The sequence below is a fragment of the Astatotilapia calliptera genome, chromosome 22 (assembly GCF_964374335.1).
Source record: "Astatotilapia calliptera chromosome 22, fAstCal68.1, whole genome shotgun sequence".
In the NCBI taxonomy this organism is placed as follows: Eukaryota; Metazoa; Chordata; class Actinopteri; order Cichliformes; family Cichlidae; genus Astatotilapia; species Astatotilapia calliptera.
Window position 1 is genome coordinate 35,880,052 of NC_137442.1, and position 24,999 is coordinate 35,905,050.

The 24,999-nt window shown below is 46.3% G+C and overlaps 1 long non-coding RNA gene across 1 annotated transcript in view; it reads right to left on the minus strand.

Annotated features, from left to right (window-relative positions):
* Window positions 1-20,914: 20,914 nt before the first annotated feature.
* LOC145423400 (uncharacterized) overlaps window positions 20,915-24,999 on the minus strand; it is a 117,208-nt gene continuing 113,123 nt past the window's right edge. The window contains exon 3 of the long non-coding RNA XR_013904453.1: window positions 20,915-21,053. This is a non-coding gene — a long non-coding RNA (uncharacterized LOC145423400). The remainder of the gene's footprint in view (window positions 21,054-24,999) is intronic.

Sequence of the window (24,999 nt, forward strand, 5' to 3'; positions counted from 1 at the left end):
TTCAGGGGGCCGACCGTGCGGACGGCAACGGCGGCGACGTGGACACAGTTCGGGAGGCCGACCGTGCGGAAGGCAACGGCGACAGCGCTGGTCCGGGGGCCGGCCGTGCGGAAGGCAACGGCGGCCGCTCAGGCGAAGAGGGTCCGGGGGCCGGCCGTGCGGAAGGCAACGGCGGCCGCTCAGGCGAAGGCGGTCCGGGGGCCGCCCACGACGGCAATGGTGCCCGGCCAGTGGCCTAGCCAGCGGTCTAGACAACGGCCGTTTAGCTCCAGACCCAAACGAGGCTGGGCCAGGCGGGGCTGAAGGCACGGAGGCTGGGCCAGGCGAGGCTGAAGGCACGGAGGCTGGGCCAGGCGAGGATGATGATGAAGCTGCAGCAGGCGAGGATGATGAGGAAGCTGCTGCTGGCGGCTGGACGGGCTCCTCGGGCCCCCCAGCTGACGAGGCAGGAAGCAAGGGCCGGAGCGGTCCCTCGGACCCTCCAGCGGAAACAGGAGACGAAGGCTGGAGCGGTCCCTCGGACCCTCCAGCGGAAACAGGAGACGAAGGCCGGACGGGCCCCTTGGACCCTCCAGCGGAGACAGGAGACGAAGGCCGGACGGGCCCCTTGGACCCTCCAGCGGAGACACGAGACGAAGGCCGGAGCGGTCCCTCGGACCCTCCAGCGGAGACACGAGACGAAGGCCGGAGCGGTCCCTCGGACCCTCCAGCGGAAACAGGAGACGAAGGCCGGACGGGCCCCTCGGACCCTCCAGCGGAGACAGGAGACGAAGGCCGGACGGGCCCCTCGGACCCTCCAGCAGAAACAGGAGACGAAGGCCGGAGCGGTCCCTCGGGTGGCTGCTTAAACTCCAGGGGTACAGAATCAGCTGAGGACTGGGACCTAGCCTCTGGGGAAGCCCTGGAGCGGCAAACTGTGCCAATGGCGGCTAAACCATGAAAAGCACCTTGAGTTGGAATTAGACTTTCTCCCTGCATGGAGTGAATGAGTGAAACCGGTAATGCTGGAGCCAGAGCTACGGGTAGCGGGGGCACTGGAGCTACTGGGGCCTGCGCTACAGGCGGCACTGGTGCTACTGGGTGGCACTGGAGGCTCTGGAAACTGAACTGAAAGGGACACTGGAGGCTCTGGAAACTGAACTGAAAGGGACACTGGAGGCTCTGGAAACTGAACTGAAAGGGACGAGGGTGGCTCTGGAAACTGAACTGAAAGGGACGAGGGTGGCTCTGGAAACTGAACTGAAAGGGACGAGGGTGATTCTGGAGGCTGAACTGAGGGTGACTCTGGAGGCTGAACTGAGGGTGGCACTGGAGGCTGAACTGAGGGTGGCACTGGAGACTGAACTGAGGGTGACTCTGAAGGCTGAACAGAGGGTGGCACTGGAGACTGAACAGAGGGTGGCACTGGGGGCTGAACTGAGGGTGGCACTGGGGGCTGAACTGAGGGTGGCACTGGAGACTGAACTGAGGGTGACTCTGGAGGCTGAACTGAGGGTGGCACTGGAGACTGAACTGAGGGTGACTCTGGAGGCTGAACTGAGAGTGGCACTGGGGTAGCTAACCGAGCTGAGAGTGGCTGCGGGGTAGCTAACCGAGCTGAGAGTGGCTGCGGGGGAGCTAACCGAGCTGAGAGTGGCTGCGGGGGAGCTAACCGAGCTGAGAGTGGCTGCGGGGGAGCTAACTGAGCTGCCGGTAGCTGCACAGGCGATAAGCAGCTCGCGTTGACATCCGCCACACAAAACACAGCCCCTGAATGAACAGTCAAAAAGTCTGGAAAAGACACAGAGTCCTCACTCACCACAGCCGGTGAATTAGAAGTCCGAACGTCCGGCTGTGGGGTGGCGCGCCGGCGGCGCGATCTGCGTTTCCTCCCCGCAGACGGCTCCGACGGGCCGGGTAAGATCACATCCGGCGAGTCGGGCAGCGAGGCAGGAGCGGCTGAGAGAAGGTGCGGTGTGAGCCGGAGAAAAGCCTGCATGGTCGGAGGAAGCAACTGCAGAAGCCATGGCAGGCCAGAAAAGAGCCGTTGTAGCCGACTTTCCACGGCACGACGAAGCTCCTCTGGAGGGTTCTCTAGCCATAGCCCGAGGAGAATCTCCACATTATACACGATGTCGTCCTGGAGCTCCTCGGACGGATTTACTGCCGCTGGGTCCATGGTGGCTGGTTCGTACTGTCACGGTTTGCCGGGGCAGTGGAGGTGGAGAAAGGACCCAAAAGGCGGCAGCTCTGGTGCAGGTGAGTGTTTATTTACAGCAGTGGGTACAAACAGCAACGGGGTGTGAACATGAAACCGAAAACCTAAACTGGGTAAACTAACAACACAAACCAGGAATGACGGTGCAGGGAGATCCGGGGAAATACACATGAAGAGACGCAGGGAGACCGAGGGGAAACAACACAGACGAACCAGCAACTACTATGACAGAAGACACAACTTAAATACACTCAGAGAACACAGGGAGATTACACACAGGTGGGAACACAGCTGGGAGTGATTAACATGACGAGACTAGGGAGGCAAACTGAAAACACTCACATAAGACGCAGACCTTCACAATAAAACAGGAACTTACACATGAAAGGACACAAACTAAGAAACGCGGACTAGATACAGGAACACACGGGCAGAACAGAGTAAACGCTAACCAGAGGAAGAACAGAACCAAAATCACGAAGAGAAAACACAAAACGCTGGGTCAAAAGGACCCAGGATCATGACAGGTACAGGGCATTGAAGATGATAACAGTGGGTGGATTATATTCTTAAACTTAGTTACAACGCTTTCAGAAAGACATCTACTTTGATAAAGTCTACTCTCCACCGCTGTGTAATCAATTATTGTATATGTGTGTGTATTGCCTTTCTGCTGGGCCAAGTTACAGGCACCTTCAGCCCTGGGGGCGTGGCCTAACTTGAGGGCTGGCCACACCCGAAGTCCTGGCCGCACACCTGCTCCTCATCTGGGCTCGTCGGGGGAGCTATTTAGATGAGCGATGGAGCTTCCACCGACGCGGGATTATTGCGGTTGACTACACGTTAGTCTTCTAGCACAGTCAAGTGTTAGTGTATGCCTGCTGGGACAAGTGTGTAACGGCTGCCTCTATTGTTTTCCCCTCAGGAGGAGTGTGGGACGAGAAGGAGCAGTGAGCACAAGGAGCGCAGGGACACTGGGGCAGAGAGCACTACATGGGGACTTTTGGAAGAAGACACTACACAGGAGTCTGGGAAACGGGGGGTTTATTGTTGTTTACTTCACCACCTTGTAAATAAACACTGTTGCACTGAAGAGTCCGGCGTTTGGGTCCTATTTCCCCATCTCCCCACGGTCTGCCAGCCAGACCATGACAGTTTTACTCTTTGGTTCAGATGTGGATACTGTATTGTTCTTTCTTTGTAATTGTTTATGTTTAAGTTGTTTGTTGCTGGTTTTTAGTTTGTTTTTTGTCTTTTTGGAAGCTGACACAGTCTCTATGTAGATGGGTTTTTGGGGGGGGTAGCAGGAGGAGAGAAGCTGCAGAGAGGCGTGTAAGACTGCAACTCTGCTTCCTGGTCCCAACTCTGGATAGTCATATTTTGGGGTTTTAATAAATTTGTCCATATTTCTAGAAATGAGAGCTGCTCCATCCAAAGTGGGATGGATGCCGTCTCTCCTAACAAGACCAGGTTTCCTCCAGAAGGTTTGCCAATTATCTATGAAGCCCACATCGTTTCTGGGACACCACTCAGACAGCCAGCAATTTAAGGAGAACATGCGGCTAAACATGTCACTCCTGGTCTGATTGGGGAGGGGACCAGAGAAAACTACAGAGTCCGACATTGTTTTGGCAAAGTTGCACACCGATTCAATATTGATTTTAGTGACCTCCGATTGGCGTAACCGGGTGTCATTACTGCCGACGTGAATTATGATTTTACTGAATTTACGTTTACCCTTAGCCAGCAGTTTTAAATTTTCTTCAATGTTGCCTGCTCTGGCCCCTGGAAGACAATTGACTATGGTTGCCGGTGTCTCTAGCTTCACATGTCTGAGAACAGAATCACCAATTACCAGAGTTTGACCCCCGGCGGGTGTGTCGCCGAGTGGGGAAAAACGGTTAGACACATGAACGGGTTGGTGGTGTACCTGGGGCTTCTGTTTAGGACTATGCTTCCTCCTCACCATCACCCAGCCGCCCTCTTTCCCCAGCTGCTTGGGGTCTGCCGGGGAACAGCTAGCGGGGCCTACGCTATCTTCGGCTGCACCAGCTACAGGGGCCTGGCTAGCTACGGGTGTTCTACTCAACATCTCCACTTACTGTTTCTCTGAAATCAATGAGCTCAGATGTGCACTCCTGGAAACATTTGGGAAGAAAGATCAAGAATGATTACAGACTTAACTGAGGCTGTAGAAATTGCGAAACAAGGCCTCTCAGCTCTGATTACTAAGGTGAAGAGATACACCAGTGAAGCTGAGCCCAAGAGAATAAACAGCCTGTTCTCCAAAGATCCATCCAGGGTGTTCCCCTAAGTTACAAGGGGACAATAATACGAGGGCAGACCCACTCAGAGCTAAGACTCAACAATACCCCTATCTCAACGAGAGGTCTGGGCTTGGGTGAGCCTGAGTGCTGAAGATATCTACCTATTCTGAACCATGGTAACAGGGTTCTGGCGGATCGGAGCTGGCTTGGCCCTGACTTATCGAAGAACTAAGAAAGCGTAACCAGTTGTTCAAACCCCCACAAAGCTGCCCGCTGGGATTTGAATGATGGGAGAGATGTGAGTTTCTCAAAATGGGCTCATTGAGTCAGCACGGATAAGATCTTAGAGAGGCTACGGCTGCTGTGAATACTCAGAATAAGATCTCTGACTGCAGACTGGATACATCTCGGAAGGGCTAGCCCGGAATAACATCTCTGGGCGCAAATTGGATGACATCTTGGGGAGGCACACTGCCGTGAGTTCTCAGAAATCAGCTCCTTGAGCACAAGAAATGACAACATCACAGAACACAAGTATGGAGAAGCTCGCGGCTCTCCAACGGGAGATTGAGAGAACAGTGTTGGACTTTAGAACTGCTTTGAAATTCATATGAGCTGTTTGCACTAAAGTAAAAAGCACCATCACTTCATGCGGATACCCCTTTGGCGGCAGCGGCGGTCTCGAGGCTGGAGCCGAAAAACAACATCCTGATAACAACTGTGTTTAGTCTGTTCCTTCCCATTCCATGCAAGACCACCTGGGTTGGCTGGAAGACTGTTTACTTAGCCTGGCAGGGCGAAGGACACTGTCTCAGCTGAACTATGGACACGCACACACATACACTTACACTGATAAGCACACACTCATCCCCCTCCCTTTCCAAACACCTTCGATGCTTGTTTCCTGCAGGGGAACACGGCGGGTCTGTGTGCCACGCTGGAATGGTAGCGCTGTGCAGGGCGGCTGCTGTGTTCGCTTCGTATAACCCCTCACCCCCCAACCAATCCTGTGGCTTGTCATGTCTTTCACAAAGTTGTACTGTGGACATTTATGTGCTTTTTGTGCAGAGGAGTTTTTTTGTTTCCTGTTCTCGTGCTGTCCTACCATGGAAGCACAGCATGAGTAGAGGTCTCTTTTTTTCCTCTTGTACTTTCCCGATGTTGTGTACATTTCAGTGTTTTTTCTGTAACGCTACTGATCTCCGACTTGTATCCCCATGTAATGTCTGTGTTGTGTGTGTAAGGTCGGGGGGGGGGGGGGATCCTATTTCACTGCAGGGCAACCTGCATGTGGCGAATAAAGCTTTGATTGATTGATTGATTGATTGATTGATTGATTGATTGATTGATTGATTGATTGATTGATTGATTGATTGATTGATTGATTGATTGATTGATTGATTGATTGATTAATTGACAGGGCAGAACAAGGCTGACCACCAGCCAATGACCTGCCCCTAAACAAATTTAAAGCGCTTCTCAGGTATCATGGCAACAAAGATGAGTAGGGACATTAATCAAAACATGATTGCAGCTGAGATGGGCATTGGAAATAATGCCAGAGATGAAATAACTGGTGGCCAACTTTAAGACTGTTGCACAAGTCACCATAAAGTGCAGCATATACAAAGGTGATTCATGTTCCCCACTGCTGTTCTAAACAGGACTCAACCCACTAAACCAGATCATTGCAAAGCACATTTATGAAAACTGGTAGATGAGTGGAATGATCATCTACCACCTCCTGTACATGGATGACATCAAACTGCATGCCAGGAGTGAGCTGGCACTCATTTACCTCACTGGGATCTACATTGAGGACATTAAAATGTCAGTCAAACTGGATAAGTGTGGCTTAATGGTTGCAGAAAGGGAAAGCATTTTCATTTGTAGGTGCCCTACAAGCAACAGAAAGAGGAAGCATGATCATTAAAGAGTGTGAGAGCTATAATCCAAGAGGAACCATCACAAGATGAGTGTGTTGGGCACCTGAAAACAGATACTGATGAGGAACAGGACCTATCCATGAGTCTACCACACCTGATAGACCTAAGTGGCAGTTGGTGCAAAGGTGTTGTCCTGCACATAGTTGCAGGATGTAAGAAGCTGGAACTGTATACGCCGAGAAATGGTATGGACAGTGTACAGGAGTATTTGTGTTGTATATGGACTACAAGTCCACAAGTCTCAATAGGATACACCACCAAAGGTTGTTGAGAATGACACGGCTAAGATCCTGTGGGACTTTAGTTTAAGTCAGAGACATAGTAGTGACTGACAAGGAGCAAAAGAGCGTTGTGATAATGTGGGAAACCCAGCAGCCCACAGCTGCAGCCTGATAAAACAGAGAAGTACCAGAGTGAAGAAAGAGCTAAAGTCAAAAGTGGTCCCAATGGTCACAGGAGCATTAGAAGTAATAACCCTGAAACTGGAAGAGTGGCTCCAGCAGATTTCAGTCACAAATGGTAAATGGCCTGTATTTGTACAGCGCCTTTCTAGTCCCTAAGGACCCCAAAGCGCTTTACACAACCAGTCATCCACACATTCAGACACTGGTGATGGCAGCTACATTGTAGCCACAGCCACCCTGGGGCGCACTGACAGAGGCGAGGCTGCCGGACACTGGCCCCACCGGGCCCTCTGACCACCACCAGTAGGCAACAGGTAAAGTGTCTTGCCCAAGGACACAACGACCGAGACTGTTGCTCGAACCGGCAACCTTCCGATTACAAGGCGAACACCCAACTCTTGAGCCACGATCGCCCCCAACATCAGAGGTCTCCGTCCAGAACATTTTCTTAATCTTAACAACATTACTTTTTGGCTTTAGTTCACATCTAATATGTGTATGGAAGTATTTAAATAAATGAATACATATAAGACCTATCTTTGACTGAGCATTTGGGATATGTTCACATTTTAATGTGTATGTTATTCAAAATATGTATTAATTTGTAATCTTTTTTTTAAGTGTCATATAAAGTCACTGTTATTTCTCTCTGCCATGAACTTAAAATGATTTAAATGTATTCATACTGAAAATAGTAGTTCTGTAGTATTGTGATGTTGTTATGTTATATTAACTCTGAACTGAACTTGTCATCCCACATAGCAGACCGCACTGCTGGCTGACTTCTGGCATGGTAAGCTGTATGTCATCCAGTTTTGGGCCAGGCCTGGTGTAGATGACACTATTTATGTGATGGCATGCCACATCTGGCCCGATAATGGTTTGGTATGTGGCCCAGGCTCATAGAAAACAGGTCTGGCCCGGATTCGGCATCAAGCTGGCACTTCTGACTGACCGGTGTCATGGCAGGGTGTCTGTCAACCAGATGTGGGCCAGGTCTGGCAATGATGGCACTATTTATGTTCCTATTTTCCTATTTTAGTTAGAAGACCCAAATGCTATGTTGCAATACTATACTGCTATGGTAGCCAACGTTTCAAATGCAGGTTTGACAGGTTTGTGAGTGTACACTTTATCCAAAACCTAGTGAGGTTTTGGATTTTCCTCATGTTTACCACTGTCAAGAGTATGAATATGTATGGATGTAGTTAGGAAACACTCAGTTTAGAAAAATTGTGTGACTGGGTGAATGCAGCATGTTGCCTAGACCACTTTAATTAATCTGGGAGAGTAGAAAAACACTATATAAAAATCAGTCCATTCACTATCTGAACAGAGTTTCGTCATGTTACTTTTGCACTATTATGTTCCAGCACATGTTGTTATTACATGGCTTGATTAAGGTACACATTAGGCTGACATCTGGGTCCAGAGCTGAAACTGCCTGGGCCAGCACAGGACCAGTGTGTCTGCAACAGGCCCGTGGCTGCACACAACTTACACATGGCCCACATACCACAAAGAATGATGGCCCTTTGGTGGCCCTGATCAGTTTTGCCAGAGGTAATCCACACATGGGCCAGCACAGGACCACCAGTGTGTCTGCAACTGGCCTTGTGCTGGCCCATGTGTGGGCCACCTCTGGCAAACCAGATCTGGGCCACCAAATGGCTGTCATTCTTTGCAGTATGTGGGCCATGTGTAAGCACATTGTGTGGGCCAGGTCCGGGCCATACCAATTTTGCTATGTGGGATATTGATAATATCTGATAATATAAAGATACCTTCAGATCTTTAATGCTGTAATGTTTTTTTCCTTTTATTATATTGGTTACCATACATATTAACTATTTCTAACATCTGGAATATTCTAATGCTTCACAAAAACCAACATTCACTACATAGTCATCTGCCAAAATGACACTATCAAGTCTGAAAATGAGGCAGTACTTCTTTTTCTATGTACCACAGTCTATGGTACCAAAACTACACTGGACAAACCAGATAACAAAAGACAGAATGCAGGTGTTTTAAATCTTATGGAACACAACAACTGACTAAAAACGTAGCCTATGAATTGGCAATTTAGGGGGCATCCCTTCAAAAGAACCACAGAAAACCAGGTTAAAATGTTACTGTGTATTTCTGTGATAAGATGTTAACACAGTTGTCAGCGCTGGCTTTCAGACAATCCAATCTGTATAACTCTTTTGATTTAGTTAAATATCTGTGTGACTATAAACTTCAGTTAATTGCATTATTTTTCTTTTGTTGTTATTTCTTCTTTTTGTCTCTCTAATGGATAAACATGGACACACACACACACACACACATACATACAACTCAGGTGTTTACTTGGCCATTGGAATTCCCAGAAGGTGTATGATTTATGCAGTAGCACTAAATTTCCTTTGTGAATCCTACGGTGGAAGTGCAAGCAGACAGGGCCAACCAGATGGCTGACTCACAACAGTTTGTGTTTGAGTGTGTCCTCTGGGGATGCTGTGACAGCAATCAATTGTGTGGATCTACAAATGACACTCAACAGCAGTGGCCATTATCTTAATGTTTGTTCCTTCTGTTTTGATTTTTTAAAACAGAAGGAATTCAGATGTGTTCAGACACAAAGTATCAGCATCAGATAGGCTTACATGTAGTCTTTTTTTCTTTGTCGTGAGTCTTCACTCTCACATTCACACACTGGTGGAGGCAAACCACAGTTGTAGCCACAGCTGTCCTGGGGCAGACTGACAGAAGCGAGGCTGCCATATCACATCATCGCCCCCTCTGACCAACACCAGTAGGTGGTAGGGTAAAGTGTCTTGCCCAAGGACACAATGACCAGGACAGAGAGAGCTGGGGGATCAAACTGGCAACCTTCCGGTTACAGATCAGCTTCCCAACCCCCTGAAACACGGTCGACCAAGTGTGTGTGAGAGTGAATGAATAGTGGAATTGTAAAGCGCTTTGGGTGCCTAGAAAAGTGCTATATAAATGCAATCCATTATTATTATTATTAGTCTGTTTCACAAACTAAAGGAAGATCAATGAAGAGACACAATTTGTTGTCTTTTTAATAACATTTTTTAAGGTAAGCGACCCATGTTGGAGGTGACGTCAGACGCTGGAGATTTGGCGGAGAAAAAAAAAAGCGAATGGTAGCATAGAATTTAACAAAGTTTCTTTAAACTTCAGTATTGCCAAATAAACTAACCAACTGTCACATAACTAACAACATCTGTCCTATCATCTCTAACACCCTGGAGGACAATGAGGAGAGTTTAGACGCTCTCCAAGAATACATCGACTGGTGCTTCGAAGATTTAGTAATGAAGAAGGCCCAGAACGCTTCTTCCCCGGCCAAAGCTGAGACGCCGTCATCTAAAAGATATCGCCCGGCAGACTCCCCCAGCACAACATCGCCTGCCGGCAAAGATATCGTCGACATCCTGGAGTCAATCGATAAGCGATTGTCCAGTTTTGATGCAAGGCTGTCCCTGGTGGAGATTTTACACCGGGAATTTAAATCTCTAAAAGAATCCCTGGAGTTCAGCCAGCAGCAGGTGGAAACACTTGCTGCGGAAAACGCCACGCTACGGGACTCGGTCAAATCTCTAACCGAAAATGTGACCCAATTAAACATAGAAAATAAAAAAATAAAAGAGACCATTATAGATTTACAAGCCCGTAGCATGAGAGATAATCTGGCGTTTTCTGGTATTCCAGAGTCTGCCGGAGAGGACCCGGAAACGACCGTGAGAAGCTTCATTAAAATCCACCTGAAGCTGCCGGAGGACACGGTGAAAAACATAGGGTTCGATAGAGTGCATCGCATAGGGGCTCCGAAGACAGGAAGCGGGAGACCACGTCCTATTGTAGCCAAATTCAGCCACTTCAAGCAGAAGGAGCAGGTGAAGAGTCGCGGCAGAGAGCTGAAAGGAACGGATTTCAGCGAGAACGATCAGTTCCCCAGAGAGATCCTGGAACTACGCAGGGTCCTCTTCCCAGTCCGACGTAGTTTTATCCAGAAAGGCTCCCAGGCTGTCATCGCCGTGGACCGGCTCTACGTGGACGGACAGCTCTACCGCGACCCTGGCACCACTCCTTGGCTGTATTGACCGCACACCAGATAAGAGTCCGCTACACTATTCTCTTCACTCACACTCTCTTGTATTAACTTTTGCTTAAATATGTAATTTCAGTTTGCTAATTTAGTATAACGTCACCGCTTTAATTGGAATGTTTCCGTTTTTATTTCTTTTTCCCTCTCTCTCTCTTGTCGCTCACCTTGCTCTTTGGTTTATTTGCTTATCTTTTCTATCACTATGTCGATCACCTGTTTCCCTATCCATCCACAAGCGACACTGTCTATTTCTACATGCTTACTCTGCACGATCACGCACACACATGCGTTTAAAGGCAACACATTTACAACAGCCACACAGCGCACACAGATATAGGACACACGCACACATTTGCTCATATTAGTTATTATGCACACACATAGTAAGACCTATGGAGCTTCTTGCCGCGCATTTTCTTCTCTTTACTTACAAAAAAAAAAAAAAAAAAAAAATGACGTGTTTCCATTTTCCTCACCTGTCTAAGCGAGACACACAGCGTACATCATTAGCCACAAACACACAACTATGGGCATGCTAAGATTTGTCACATGTAATGTGCATGGAGCTGGCTCCAGAGAAAAAAGGTTAAAAAATACTTAACCAACTTAAAAAATTACAGGCAGACGTTGTTTTATTACAAGAGACTCACAGGCCTGTCACAGGCTTGAATGAACTTAAAACACCTGAGTTTCCTAATGTGTTCTCAGCCTGTTATAATTCTAGACAAAGTGGAGTAGCAATTTTAATACATAAAAATATTAAATTCATAGTACTCGATACAGTTATAGATCCAGAGGGCAGATTCCTAATTGTCAAACTATCTATACTTAACCAAAAGCTAGGTATTGTAAGTATATATGGTCCAAATGTTGATGACCCCTCATTCTTCCACGGTTTTTTTAGTACACTCTCCGAACACCTAGACTGCACAATTGTTCTTGGGGGAGACCTTAACCTGGGACTAAATGAAGAAATGGATAGGCTCAATACAGCAGGAACTCAGCGTAACTGGCAATCCACAAATATAATCAAACAGTATATGAGCGACTTTGGTCTTTGCGATGCATGGCGCTCCCTTCACCCCAACAGTAAGGAATATTCTTTCTTCTCACATGTCCATCACTCCTTCTCTCGTCTGGATTATTTTCTGGTCAGCAGCTCACTGCTGAATGACATTTCAGACACTGAGATTCACCCTATAGCTGTCAGCGATCATGCTCCTGTATCTTTAACACTAATACAGATGAATAATACTACACCAAGAAAAAACTGGAGATTTAATACATCGCTGCTCAAAGACGAAGAGTTTATCAAATACTTCAAAAAAGAATGGACTCTATATTTAGGCTTTAATGACATTCCTGGAAGATCAGCATCTGTCCTCTGGGAAGCAGGGAAAGCTGTGATGAGAGGTAAAATAATCTCTTTCTCATCACATAAGAAGAAAGAAGAAAACAAAAAAATTCAGGAACTAGAGAAAAACATCAAATCCTTAGAAAAAGCCTATGTGTCCCACCAAGATCAAGAAATATTAAACAAAATACGCAAGACAAAACTAGAATTAAATGAAATTATTAATAAAAAGACTCAATTCTTAGTACAAAGACTTCGCCTGCAAAATTATGAACACGGTAACAAATCCGGACAATTTCTTGCTAACCAGTTAAAAATCAATAAAGAACAAACGACTATATGTGCTGTTAAAGATTTATCTGGGAATACAATATATGATCCTAAAAAAATAAACAACATTTTTAGGGATTTCTATGAAACTTTATATACACCACAAATAAACCCATCTAAAAACGAAATTGATCAATTTCTCGACAACATAACTCTTCCAAAATTATTAGACACCCAAGCAATGGCACTGGAGTCGCCACTGACACCAGGTGAACTCCAGGAAGCTCTGATAAGTATGCCCAATAATAAGGCTCCAGGTCCAGACGGTTTTCCAACAGATTTTTACAAAGAATTCTGGACGATTCTGGCACTAATTTTCACAGAATGTTGCAGGAAATAAAAGAAAATGGTAGACTACCACTAAATATGAACTCTGCAAATATCAGTCTCTTACAAAAACCAGGCAAAGACCCTGTATTTCCTTCAAGCTATCGTCCAATGTCCCTTATTAATGTAGACCTTAAAATAATCTGCAAAGCTCTCTCAAAAAGATTAGAGAAAATAACCCCCCTCTTAATTCATCCTGACCAAACTGGTTTCATAAAAGGTAGGCACTCATCAACAAATACACGTAGATTACTTAATTTAATAGAGTACTCATGCAGTAAAAACATTGAAACCATAATATTTTCTTTAGATGCAGAAAAAGCATTTGACAGAGTTAACTGGAAATTTCTATTTGCAACTTTACATAAATTTGGTTTTGGAAACGCTTTCATAAGCTGGTTAAAAATATTATATAACTCCCCAACAGCTTGTGTCAGAACAAATGACCAAACATCGTCCACCTTCTCTCTTCTGAGGGGCACCAGGCAGGGATGCCCACTCTCCCCTTCACTGTTTGCAATTTTTATTGAGCCACTAGCAGCAGCAATTAGACAGGCTACAACAATTAAGGGCATAAAATGTATAAGAATATAGAACATAAAATCAGTCTCTATGCGGATGATGTGTTACTTTTTCTCCAAAACTCACAAACCAATATCTCTGGGGTAATCGCATTGATAAATTCTTTCTCAAGTGTCTCAGATTATTCAATTAACTGGTCGAAATCAACAGTTCTTCCGATTAATTGCTCCTTCCATAATTCTTCTCCTTCCCCACTGCAATGTGGAAATATAAAATATTTAGGTATTAATGTCTCTCCTAAACTTTCAGAATTAACCAAATTAAACCACATCCCGCTTTTAAAGACAGTAGAAGGTGACCTGGCTAGATGGAAATCTTTACCCATATCACTCATGGGAAGGGTCGCCGCTATAAAAATGATGGTCTTGCCAAAAATAAACTATTTATTTTCAATGATCCCAAATAAGCCATCACAAGATTGGTTCAGATCTCTAGACTCGTATATTTCTAAATTCCTTTGGAAAGATAAACCCCCGCGTATCAGCTTAAAAACACTACAAAAGACCAAGGATAAAGGAGGATTAGATCTGCCTAACTTTAATCACTATTTTTTTAGCCAACAGGCTTAAGTTCATCTCTAGATGGTTCAAACACACCCTCTTAGATGAACCTTGGATAGATGTAGAACAGGCACTATGTAATAACCTAGAAATTTCAGACCTACCATTTATCAGCTCAAACATCCAACGACATGAATGCTTTAAAAGCATCAACAGCAGCTCTTCTCTGACAGCATGGTGGGAGTTTCTAAAAATGACAGAGTCTTCATTAATCCCATGCAAACATACACCTATCTGGAGCAATTCGGACATATTACAAAACAATAATATGATAAACTTTCCAGACTGGAGTTGCAAAGGAATTACATACTTGGAACATATATTGGCAGGAACAGACTTTATTTCGTTTGACAGACTAGTTACACAATATAGGATCAACAAGAAACGATTTTTGGAATATCAATAAATTAAATCCATAGTAAAAAAGAAATTTAATCCCAGTGAAGCTGAATTACAAACACCACCAAGTGTGGTACAATTTTTTAGTCTAAAACCCCCCTAATTATTGTCTAAAATACAGGGAGTGCGGAATTATTAGGCAAGTTGTATTTTTGAGGAATCATTTTATTATTGAACAACAACCATGTTCTCAATGAACCCAAAAAACTCATTAATATCAAAGCTGAATGTTTTTGGAAGTAGTTTTTAGTTTGTTTTTAGTTTTAGCTATTTTAGGGGGATATCTGTGTGCAGGTGACTATTACTGTGCAGAATTATTAGGCAACTTAACAAAAAACAAATATATACCCATTTCAATTATTTATTTTTACCAGTGACACCAATATAACATCTCCACATTCACAAATATACATTTCTGACATTCAAAAACAAAACAAAAACAAATCAGCGACCAATATAGCCACCTTTCTTTGCAAGGACACTCAAAAGCCTGCCATCCATGGATTCTGTCAGTGTTTTGATCTGTTCACCATCAACATTGCGTGCAGCAGCAACCACAGCCTCCCAGACACTGTTCAGAGAGGTGTACTGTTTTCCCTCCTTGTAAATCTCACATTTGATGATGGACCACAGGTTCTCAATGGGGTTCAGATCAGGTGAACAAGGAGGCCATGTCATTAGTTTTTCTTCTTTTATACCCTTTCTTGCCAGCCACGCTGTGGAGTACTTGGACGCGTGTGATGGAGCATTGTCCTGCATGAAAATCACGTTTTTCTTGAAGGATGCAGACTTCTTCCTGTACCACTGCTTGAAGAAGGTGTCTTCCAGAAACTGGCAGTAGGACTGGGAGTTGAGCTTGACTCCATCCTCAACCCGAAAAGGCCCCACAAGCTCATTTTTGATGACACCAGCCCAAACCAGTACTCCACCTCCACCTTGCTGGCGTCTGAGTCGGACTGGAGCTCTCTGCCCTTTACCAATCCAGCCACGGGCCCATCCATCTGGCCCATCAAGACTCACTCTCATTTCATCAGTCCATAAAACCTTAGAAAAACCAGTCTTGAGATATTTCTTGGCCCAGTCTTGACGTTTCAGCTTGTGTGTCTTGTTCAGTGGTGGTCGTCTTTCAGCCTTTCTTACCTTGGCCATGTCTCTGAGTATTGCACACCTTGTGCTTTTGGGCACTCCAGTGATGTTGCAGCTCTGAAATATGGCCAAACTGGTGGCAAGTGGCATCTTGGCAGCTGCACGCTTGACTTTTCTCAGTTCATGGGCAGTTATTTTGCGCCTTGGTTTTTCCACACGCTTCTTGCGACCCTGTTGACTATTTTGAATGAAACGCTTGATTGTTCAATGATCACGCTTCAGAAGCTTTGCAATTTTGAGACTGCTGCATCCCTCTGCAAGATATCTCACTATTTTTGACTTTTCTGAGCCTGTCAAGTCCTTCTTTTGACCCATTTTGCCAAAGATAAGGAAGTTGCCTAATAATTATGCACACCTGATATAGGGTGTTGATGTCATTAGACCACACCCCTTCTCATTACAGAGATGCACATCACCTAATATGCTTAATTGGTAGTAGGCTTTCGAGCCTATACAGCTTGGAGTAAGACAACATGCATGAAGAGGATGATGTGGACAAAATACTCATTTGCCTAATAATTCTGCACTCCCTGTATACAGAACACTTTCTACAATAGATGAATCAATATCCCTTCCTATTGCAAAATGGGAAGCAGATTTATCGATCAGCTTAGACCCAAACCTTTGGTCTCAGATATGCTTAAAAACCTTTCAATGGATCAGAAATCCCAGTTTGCAATTAATACAATACAAAATATTACACAGAGTGCACTATACTGGTCATAGGATGTTCAAGATGGGCTATACGCCTTCCAACAACTGCTCACACTGCACAGCAAATACACCGGACAATTACATCCACGCTCTTTGGTTCTGTCCACCAGTTCAGAAATTTTGGCGTGAGATATGTGAAGACTTATCAAAGTGTCTGAAATGTAACATTCCAGCCTCCCCTTTAGTGTGCTTGCTGGGCAACTTGGATGAGGTCACTGCAGAAATAAACACAGCCCACATTGTTTTTACGGTCCTATGCATTGCCAAGAAAATGGTCCTCATTAACTGGAAAAATATAAATAATCTTAATTCTAACCAATATAAAAACCATCTAATAGATCACATTAGTCTTGATACAGCCCCTGCCATCACATTTGATCAATCCCTTTGGGCTCCTTTGATCGGCTTCATCACCTAGTGGGGGTGGGGGTTCATGGTTTGGTCCTGCCTTCGCTATTGTGGTTGATATGGGGATAGGGACGGCCTTAGGGCGTCTGGGGAGTCCCTAGAGGGCCTAACCTGCAGGATGTGGCCATGACCTGGTTAGGAGCTCTGGGGGCTCTTAGATGGTGTTTTCCTTGTGGCTGCGTACAGCGGAGATGGGGGAGGGTCTGTGCAGGGTCTGTGCAGGGTCTGTGCTGGCGGACGTTGGTTACTGGCCTGGTAGCCTGGCTGCCCCTGGGAGGGTCCGGGACGGGCGTGGAGGCTAGGGGGTCTGGCTGTTGTGTCGCCGGAGCAGTGGGCGGGTGGGTGCATGGGGGCTCAGCCCCAGTGCAGGGGACCTCTGGTGCATCGGCCCAACTGGAGGGTTCTCTAACTGGTGGGGAGGTTTTTATATCTTTGCAGGTGGTCTCCTCACTACAGGAGCTCACTCTGTAGGTGGGGGGAGAGATATAGGAGAGGTGGAGAATGAACTGGGCGTCTATTGTCTTGTGTAGTTTGGGAGATGATTGGATGATGGGGTGGGTGCAGTTTTCTCTGGGGTGGAGTCGGGTGGGCTGCCCCGGACTCTGTGGTGCTGGGCGGTGCTGCTGCAGCGGGCCCCGGTTCGGATGGGCCTGGGCCCCCTTGCCCTGGTGGGTTCCAGAGTGTGGGGGTGCCTACTGGGGTCAGCGGGGGAGCTGGCCCCAGGGAGGGGCCGCTTGCCCCTCCCTTTCTTCCCTCCCCATCCTCAGCTGCCTCCCTATTCCCGCTCTACCACACCCACCCACACACGCAGGGCTTGGGGTGCAGGTATGTCACCAGGGTGCAGGGGAGGCACTCCCCCTCTGTCCCCTTCTGGCCACCTGTGCCTCAATTCTATTCTGCAACCTAGACATCCACATTACTCACACTCTCACATAACACATACATATAGGGCCTTGGGGGTGGGCACGTTTTACAGCATCCAGAGGATGGTCGGTGTACTCCAACCCACCTCTGGCGCTGGTGCCCTACCCTCAATTTTAAATGCATTTAGACACTAAGGGTTTTCGGGAGGAGCCGTGCTGCTCTCTGAGAGGAAGCAGGAACCATGCTCTCCTGAGTTTTAAATGCACTTTAGAACAGCACACAGCAACACTACATATGAGCGGGCGTAGGGAGGTTTGAGGTCTTCACTCACCCCGGTTCTGTTAGCCGTCCGGGCTGGGGGGCTGGGAGGAGGTGCTGGCCGTCAGACTGGGGTCTGGGATGCGGGGCCTCCCTGCTACTGCAGATAAGGAGGTGGTCCGCTTGCCTCCACCCCAGGGAGAAGGGTTACATCTCCTGGGTCTAGGTGCGGCTTGCCCCTCTGAGGGCGGGGATACCTGGACCTGGGATATAGAGTATGTTTGGGGAGTGCGACAGTCTGTGCAGTGTCTATTTGTGTCTGTCTACACGTTGGGTGAGTGCCGAGTATTTGGTTGTGCATATGGGGTGGGAATGCACGTCTGTGTCCTCGTGTGCCTGTTCGTCTGTGTCTATATGTCAGGTTAGGTCTTAAGTTAAGTCTGTTAAGCTGGTCACGTTCCCGGTACCGGCGTTTGGCATCTCTCACCGCACGCCGTATGAGGCCGCTTTGTAGGCGCTAATATCGCCAGTGGCGAGTCCCGCGTTGTAGGAGGCGGTCCTGGCGTTTACTGCAGTGCGGATCGATCTGTCCATCCACGGTTTCTGGTTTGGGAATGTGGTGACTCTCGCAGTGGGGATAATCTCCTCCGCTAGCATATTGACGAAGCATACTGCTACTTCCGTAAACTCGTTGATGTCGACTGCGCATGCTCTGAACATGTCCCAGTCGACGTCGTTGAGTGCGTCCTGTAGCGTAGCTTCTGATTGGCAGTCCACCGTTTTACCTCCCTCGTGGTCACGTCCTCCCTCCGTATGCTTTGTTTATACTGGGGGATGAGGAAGATGGCGTTGTGGTCAGACTTCCCAAAAGCCGGGTGTGAGACAGCTTTGTAGCCCTGCTTGTATGGCGTGTAGCAGTGATCCAAAATTCGATCCCCTCTCGTTGGACACGAGACATGCTGGTAAAAGTTTTGTGCACATGGCTACAATGTTCTACATGTGTTTGTTAAATTTATGGGAAGAATTTAATTGCACAAGTGACAATGAATACCTGCACACATGAAATGAAATTGTTTGCTAGGATTATGTTTTTTCTCATGCCTGACTATTGACAGCAAAATAATTCTATACAGACATCCTGGAACCCATGGATTCAGGACTCTCTGTCTCAGGTGCAGAGAGAGGGGAACCCAGGGACACAAAACCTGGGGCTACTCAACTGACCAGGGGGAGATTTGGAGATGGGGACTGCAGCGGCTCCAGGTTGGAGACCCACAGGATTGTTGTAACCCCTTTGATTGCAAGGACCCTCAGCCTTCAGTGGATGAAGCTGCACATGGTACTTAGCTATACTGACCCTGGGGACAGCGTAAGGGGCAGGGGCAGGCTAGACACTGGCTACCCTGACTCCAGTCCCTTGGGTGCAGGGTTAAATTGGGCACTATCCACCCTCACGCTGTGAACAGGCTCAGAAGAAAGAGGGTTGAACTTTGAATGTCCTTGTTTCCTCATGTAAGTCTAGACCTGACATAGAGTGAGCAGAACTTGCAGTCAGCCTTTTACCGATGGGCCAGAGAGGTTGACCTATGACAATCTGGGAAATGGCAGCACTGAGCCTGGGGAACTGATTGGCAACTGCATCGAGGATAAGAGGCTGGACAGCAAGGTATACTTCTGTGTCCAAGATCTAATAGGGTGGATGAATGCTAAGGTGATGCATGTCTCAGGCATATTATTCTAGCATCCACCACTGAGGCCCACACTTCCTCAAACAGGAAGCAGGTTGCTGTGATGGCAAAGAGATGGACAGGGAGTCACTGGCAAACAGGGCTTGAGTGCAGGGGAACAGAGGCTGAATATTGACTGGAGAGGGGCTTCCGGGTGAACGGCAGGAGACAACAGGCAAAGTGAGATGCAGCGATGCAAAATCCAAGACAGTATCTGACGGAGGACTGAGGGTAGAAATGACTTTTAGGCAGATTGGAAAAAAGCCTACAAGCCTGGGGTTTTCAAAGACTACCCATCTGATCCTCCATCTGCTGTTCGATGCGCTCCAACTGCTCCTCCAAGAAGTCTGGGAGTCTGTGTGTGGTCGTGTCATTCTGTCATATTTCAGGAAGAGCTAGGACCTCAATGCAGGCTCATAGGCAGACTTCAAACCTAAAACAGCCTTTTATCCAATAATAATCCACGAAAGAAAGCAATAATTCTAGGGAAGACGTGTAACTAAGCAATACTAAACAAGGACCACCAAACAGAAACTATAATAACAGGGACCATAGAAACAGAATGACGTGACAAAGGCTATGGGAGACACAGCAGGTAATTAGGGAGAATAGACACTCCTGGAACACAGCTGTATGAGACCGGGGAGAGTAAAACTAAACACACACGGGGCAAGCATTACCAATAAATCCACTGCTTTATCATTCAGCAACAGTGTGGATTTCACAACTCTTTTGCACCTAGACCTCTCAATCTAAACGTGTCTTAAGTGTATCAATCCACAGCCAAAAGCTGTTTTAAAAATTGAAGCATATTTTATTAACATATGTAAGTAACAAAATTCTCCATATTAGGTCACCATGATCCATCAATCATAGAATTTTATATACTAATGATTCTACCAGCCAAGTGACACAAGTTAAGGTAGGTACTTGTGCTATATGGTTCAAGGCAGGAATGACAGGAAGAACCAAACAAGCTGTGTAATCTTATTTCATACTAGCTGGTTACTCGTTTCACATAGAAAACCTTTAAATCCTTATAACATGTATAAGTGGCGAATCAGGAGAACTCACCAACAGGCAATGGTGTGCTGCCACTGCTGGATAGGTGCTGAATCTGAAGTCTCTGAGTTAATTGTGGTGGCACCTGAGGCAGGGGGCTGATGACTGATGGGATAAGAAAAGAGTAGATCCCAGGTGTGTAGTGCTTCATCTGGGTCAGTGGGGAACTGCTGCGAGCCGGGGCACGGCTGGCCGTCTTCATCACAGTGATGATCAAATGACGTGCTGAGCACTGAATGGTCAGAGGTTTGGAGAAAATGGGAGACCATCGTATGAGCCCCTGGTTGCAGTTAATGTAACTGGAGCAGGTGTGGTACCACCTCTGCACTCCGAAGATGCATGGTGGTGGAGTTTAGTGTCATCCAGGTTGACTCAGAGACTAACCCTGTAACACAGACACATATGAACAAGGTGTGGAGCGGTCCAGTCTGCATTTCTCTGTTAATCATTTCCTGTGTCCTTGCTGAATGTTTCCTATAGGTATAAATGAATCAAGATCTTACTGCTTACATAGTTATCTTGAGGGGTTTTAGTCTTTAATTCTGGTTAGTTTTCTATTCTTTGTTTTTGTTATCTTGAGAATTGCTTTTGGTTTGTGTTTACTTCTCTGTGTTTCAGTTTAGCATAGTGTTTCCCCAGTGTTTCTTGTTAAGTCTTCGTCTCTGTCCCATGTTTGTTACTTCCTGTTTTATTTTGACACTCCTTTCTCACTTGTACTTTGTTTTAAATTATATTGCCTTCTTGTCTTGTTTCCTAGATTCTACTCACCTGAGTCTCATTTACCCCAGCTGTTTACATCCCCTAAGTGCCCTCTTATGTGTATTTAGTGGTGTCTTTCCCTCAGTCCTTGTCACAATGTTTGTTTTCACTTCTTGTGCCTTCCCTGCCTGAATTTCTGCATTTTTATGGGCTATGTTATATGGATTATTAATTTTTCCATCAGTTTAAAAAAAGTGAGTTTTCAGTAGTGAGGGGCAAAGCAAGGTTTTGTGAAACGCTGAAATATTCACCCCATCGGGGTGACTGTGGCTCAAGAGTTGGGAGTTCGCCTTGTAATCAGAAGGTTGCCGGTTCGAGCCCCGGCTTGGACAGTCTCTGTTGTTGTGTCCTTGGGCGAGACACTTCACCCATTGGTGGTGGTCAGAGGGCCCGGTGGTGCCAGTGTCCGGCAGCCTCGCCTCTGTCAGGGCAGCTGTGGCTACAATGTAGCTGCCATCACCAGTGTGTGTGAATGACTGGATGTGTAAAGCGCTTTGGGGTTAGGGACTAGTAAAAGCACTATACAGGCCATTTACCATTTTACCCATCTCCACAAATACACCAGTTAGCTAATTTGGTTATTCCCTCATTTTGACAATACTAATCTGAAACAAAGTCAGAGACACGACCTGCATAATTCCAAACAGAGGTATACATTTTCTTATAAAGGCATAAAGCTTAAACTGTACACCTTTTTTTGTGGTAATATTACACACATTTGGAAATTCAGGTTGGGGGTTTGACTCCCAACCAGGGCGTATGTATCCAGTAAGGGTCCCTAGGCTTGACTACAAGAACTCAACACATGGATCCTGGAATGCCTTGGAGAACTGTAGAAGATCAACAGGGCCCAAAGAGCCTTCATCAGGAACTCACTGGGGATGTGGTGAACAACACTAGAGGCAAACGTCAAGGCAATAGCACAAGTCACCATCAAGTATATAAGTGGGCAAGAGATGATGATGTTGCATATAGTTAGGGATGGATCAGGTGACCCTGAATCCTTCCTTAGTTATGCAGTGTAGGCTGCTGGCTCTCTTCCACTGCATGTCCTGTCTTCCTTCTCGCACCCCAAACGGTTGCAGCAGATGGCCCCGCCCCTCCCTGGGCCTGGTTATGCCGGAGGTTTCTTCCTGTTAAAAGGGAGTTTAGGGACTTCCGGTAATGGTGTTTACTGAGTAGACGTGTTTTAGGTCTGCTCCGCTACACGGTTCAGGATTTACCTTACCATTGTCGACTACCCAAGATCCAAATAATGTCAAAGTCAAAAGGCAAACAAGACCGAGACCGAGAAACTTTGATACCTACGGCACCTGTAACTGCAGCCGAGATTAGCTTAATGCTCGAGGAGCATAGAGCTGCATTGCTAGTGAACTTTAAGTCATCCTTTGAGGACTTGTCCTCTAAGTTAGACAATGTGCAGTCTGCAGTGCAGGACCACGGTCAACGCATTAACTCTTTCGAGTCAACATCGAATTTGACCAACGTCCGGATCAATTAGAGTCGGAATGCTTTACGCTTCGCAAAAACAACAACTGGCTAAAATCCAAGGTGGCAGACTTGGAAGGTCGCAGGAGAAGGCAGAATATACGACTTGTGGGATTACCTGAGGACATTGAAGGTCCACGCCGCACAGCTTTCTTCTCTTAGCTCCTGTTTTCGGAGCGCAGGTGCTTCCCTCACCGCCCGGGCTGGACAGGGCGTGTCATGGTTCTGGGTCCGTTGGACCCAGTATTTTGAGTTTATTATGTTTTGGTTTTAGTTTGCATCAGGGATTGTTTTCTTGTTCTCTTGTGGTGTTTATGATGATGATTATGATTATTATTTGAGTTTCATGTTTAAGGATTTGTTCTCTGTTGTATCTCACGTTTAGTTTAGTTCAGGTTCCATGTGTCATTCTGTCTGTCTCTCAGTGTCAGGTCTGCGTCTTGGTGTGGTGTTCTCATTTCCTGTTTTATTGTGAAGGTCTGGGTCTCATGTGAGTGTGTTCAGTTTTACCTCTGTCTCGTCTTGTTGATCATTCCCAGCTGTGTCCACCACCTGTGTGTAATTCCCCTGTGTTTCTCTGGGTGTATTTAAGTCATGTCCTCCGTTATTGTAGTTGCTGGTCCGTCTGTGTATCTACCATGTCTCACCCGTGTGTTCTCCCTGCTGTCCATCATCATTCTCCTCTGCTCATTCTCATTCAGGTTTGTGCTTTGTAGTTTTAGTTGTTTCCCAGTATAGTTTAGTTCTCCGTGTTGCCGTTTGCCTCTCCTTTTGTGTCCAATAAATCACCTTTTACACCTTCACGACTGTCTGCGTGTGGATCCTCCTTTTCCTTTTCTACACGGCTCTTCTCACTCGCCGTGACAGGGCGCACAGGAGTCCAGTTCCGAAATCGGCGAAACCATGGCCGGTTATTTTGCAATTTCACCGGTACCAAATAAAAGACCTGGTAATCCGTGAAGCTCGTAGCTGAGCTTGCGGCGAGCTCAGCTACAATGGCCATAGGATCCGGCTATATGAAGATTACAGCCCCAAGGTGGTGAAAAACTGAGCTGAGTTTAAAGACGCACTTTGATGTCTGAACTTTATAAGCGGGGATTTAAACCTGCGCTCCTCTTCCCGGCTAAACTGTCCCACTCTCACCTTTACTTTTCACTTTAGTAATGACGCCTCTCTCTGTGACTTTCAGAACTGTCATGGTCCGTGGACTCAGTGATTTTGTGTTTGGTGTATTTATTGTTGTTATTATTATTATCATTATTATTTGTGGATGGTTTGTGTTTTGGTGTTTTTGGATACTGGGTTTCTGGGTTGGTGCTCCCTCTGTTGGTTCCCCTGTCTCGTCAGGTTAATCAGGTCCAGCTGTGTCTCCCACCTGTGTGTGATTTCCCAGTGTCCCTCAGTGTATTTATAGTGTGTGTCTGCCTGTGTTCCTCGTCGCGTCGTCTGTGTTCATTCACTGTGTTCCTCCGCATCTCTCTGCCCAGCCTTCCTCATCTGCCATCTCTGTACATCTCCCGCTGTCCTTATGTTTCAGGTTTGTTTGTTAGTTTTTCCTAGTTTAGGTTTATGTTCAATTCTGCCCTCACCTTTGTTATTTTCACTGTAAATAAATCTCCACTCGGATCTCCACTGCTGTCTGCGTCTTGGGTCCTCATTCTTTCCACCACACGACTGCTGCCCCAGCCGTGACAAGAACCCCTCCTCTGTTTCAAGGGGTTATTTGTGGTGGAACATAGGGTTACTCTATATGCAGATGACTTATGAAAATACTTCTAAATTTTGGCTCTTTCTCTGGGTACAAGATTAATATACAAAAAAGTGAATGTTTTCCTATAAACCCAGCTGCACAAGAGCTTAGACAAACCGATTTTGATTTCCACTTAGCTTCTTCAGGCTTTAAATATCTAGGAGTGCATATTGCCAGTTCATTTAAAGCTTTGCGAACTGCAAATTTTAACCCTTTACTCACCTATGTAAGGTTGGCTTTTCAAAGGTGGGCAAACCTTCCTGTATCACTTCTTGGCAGGATAAATATTATAAAAATGAATATTCTACCCAAATTTCTCTATCTTTTTCAGTGT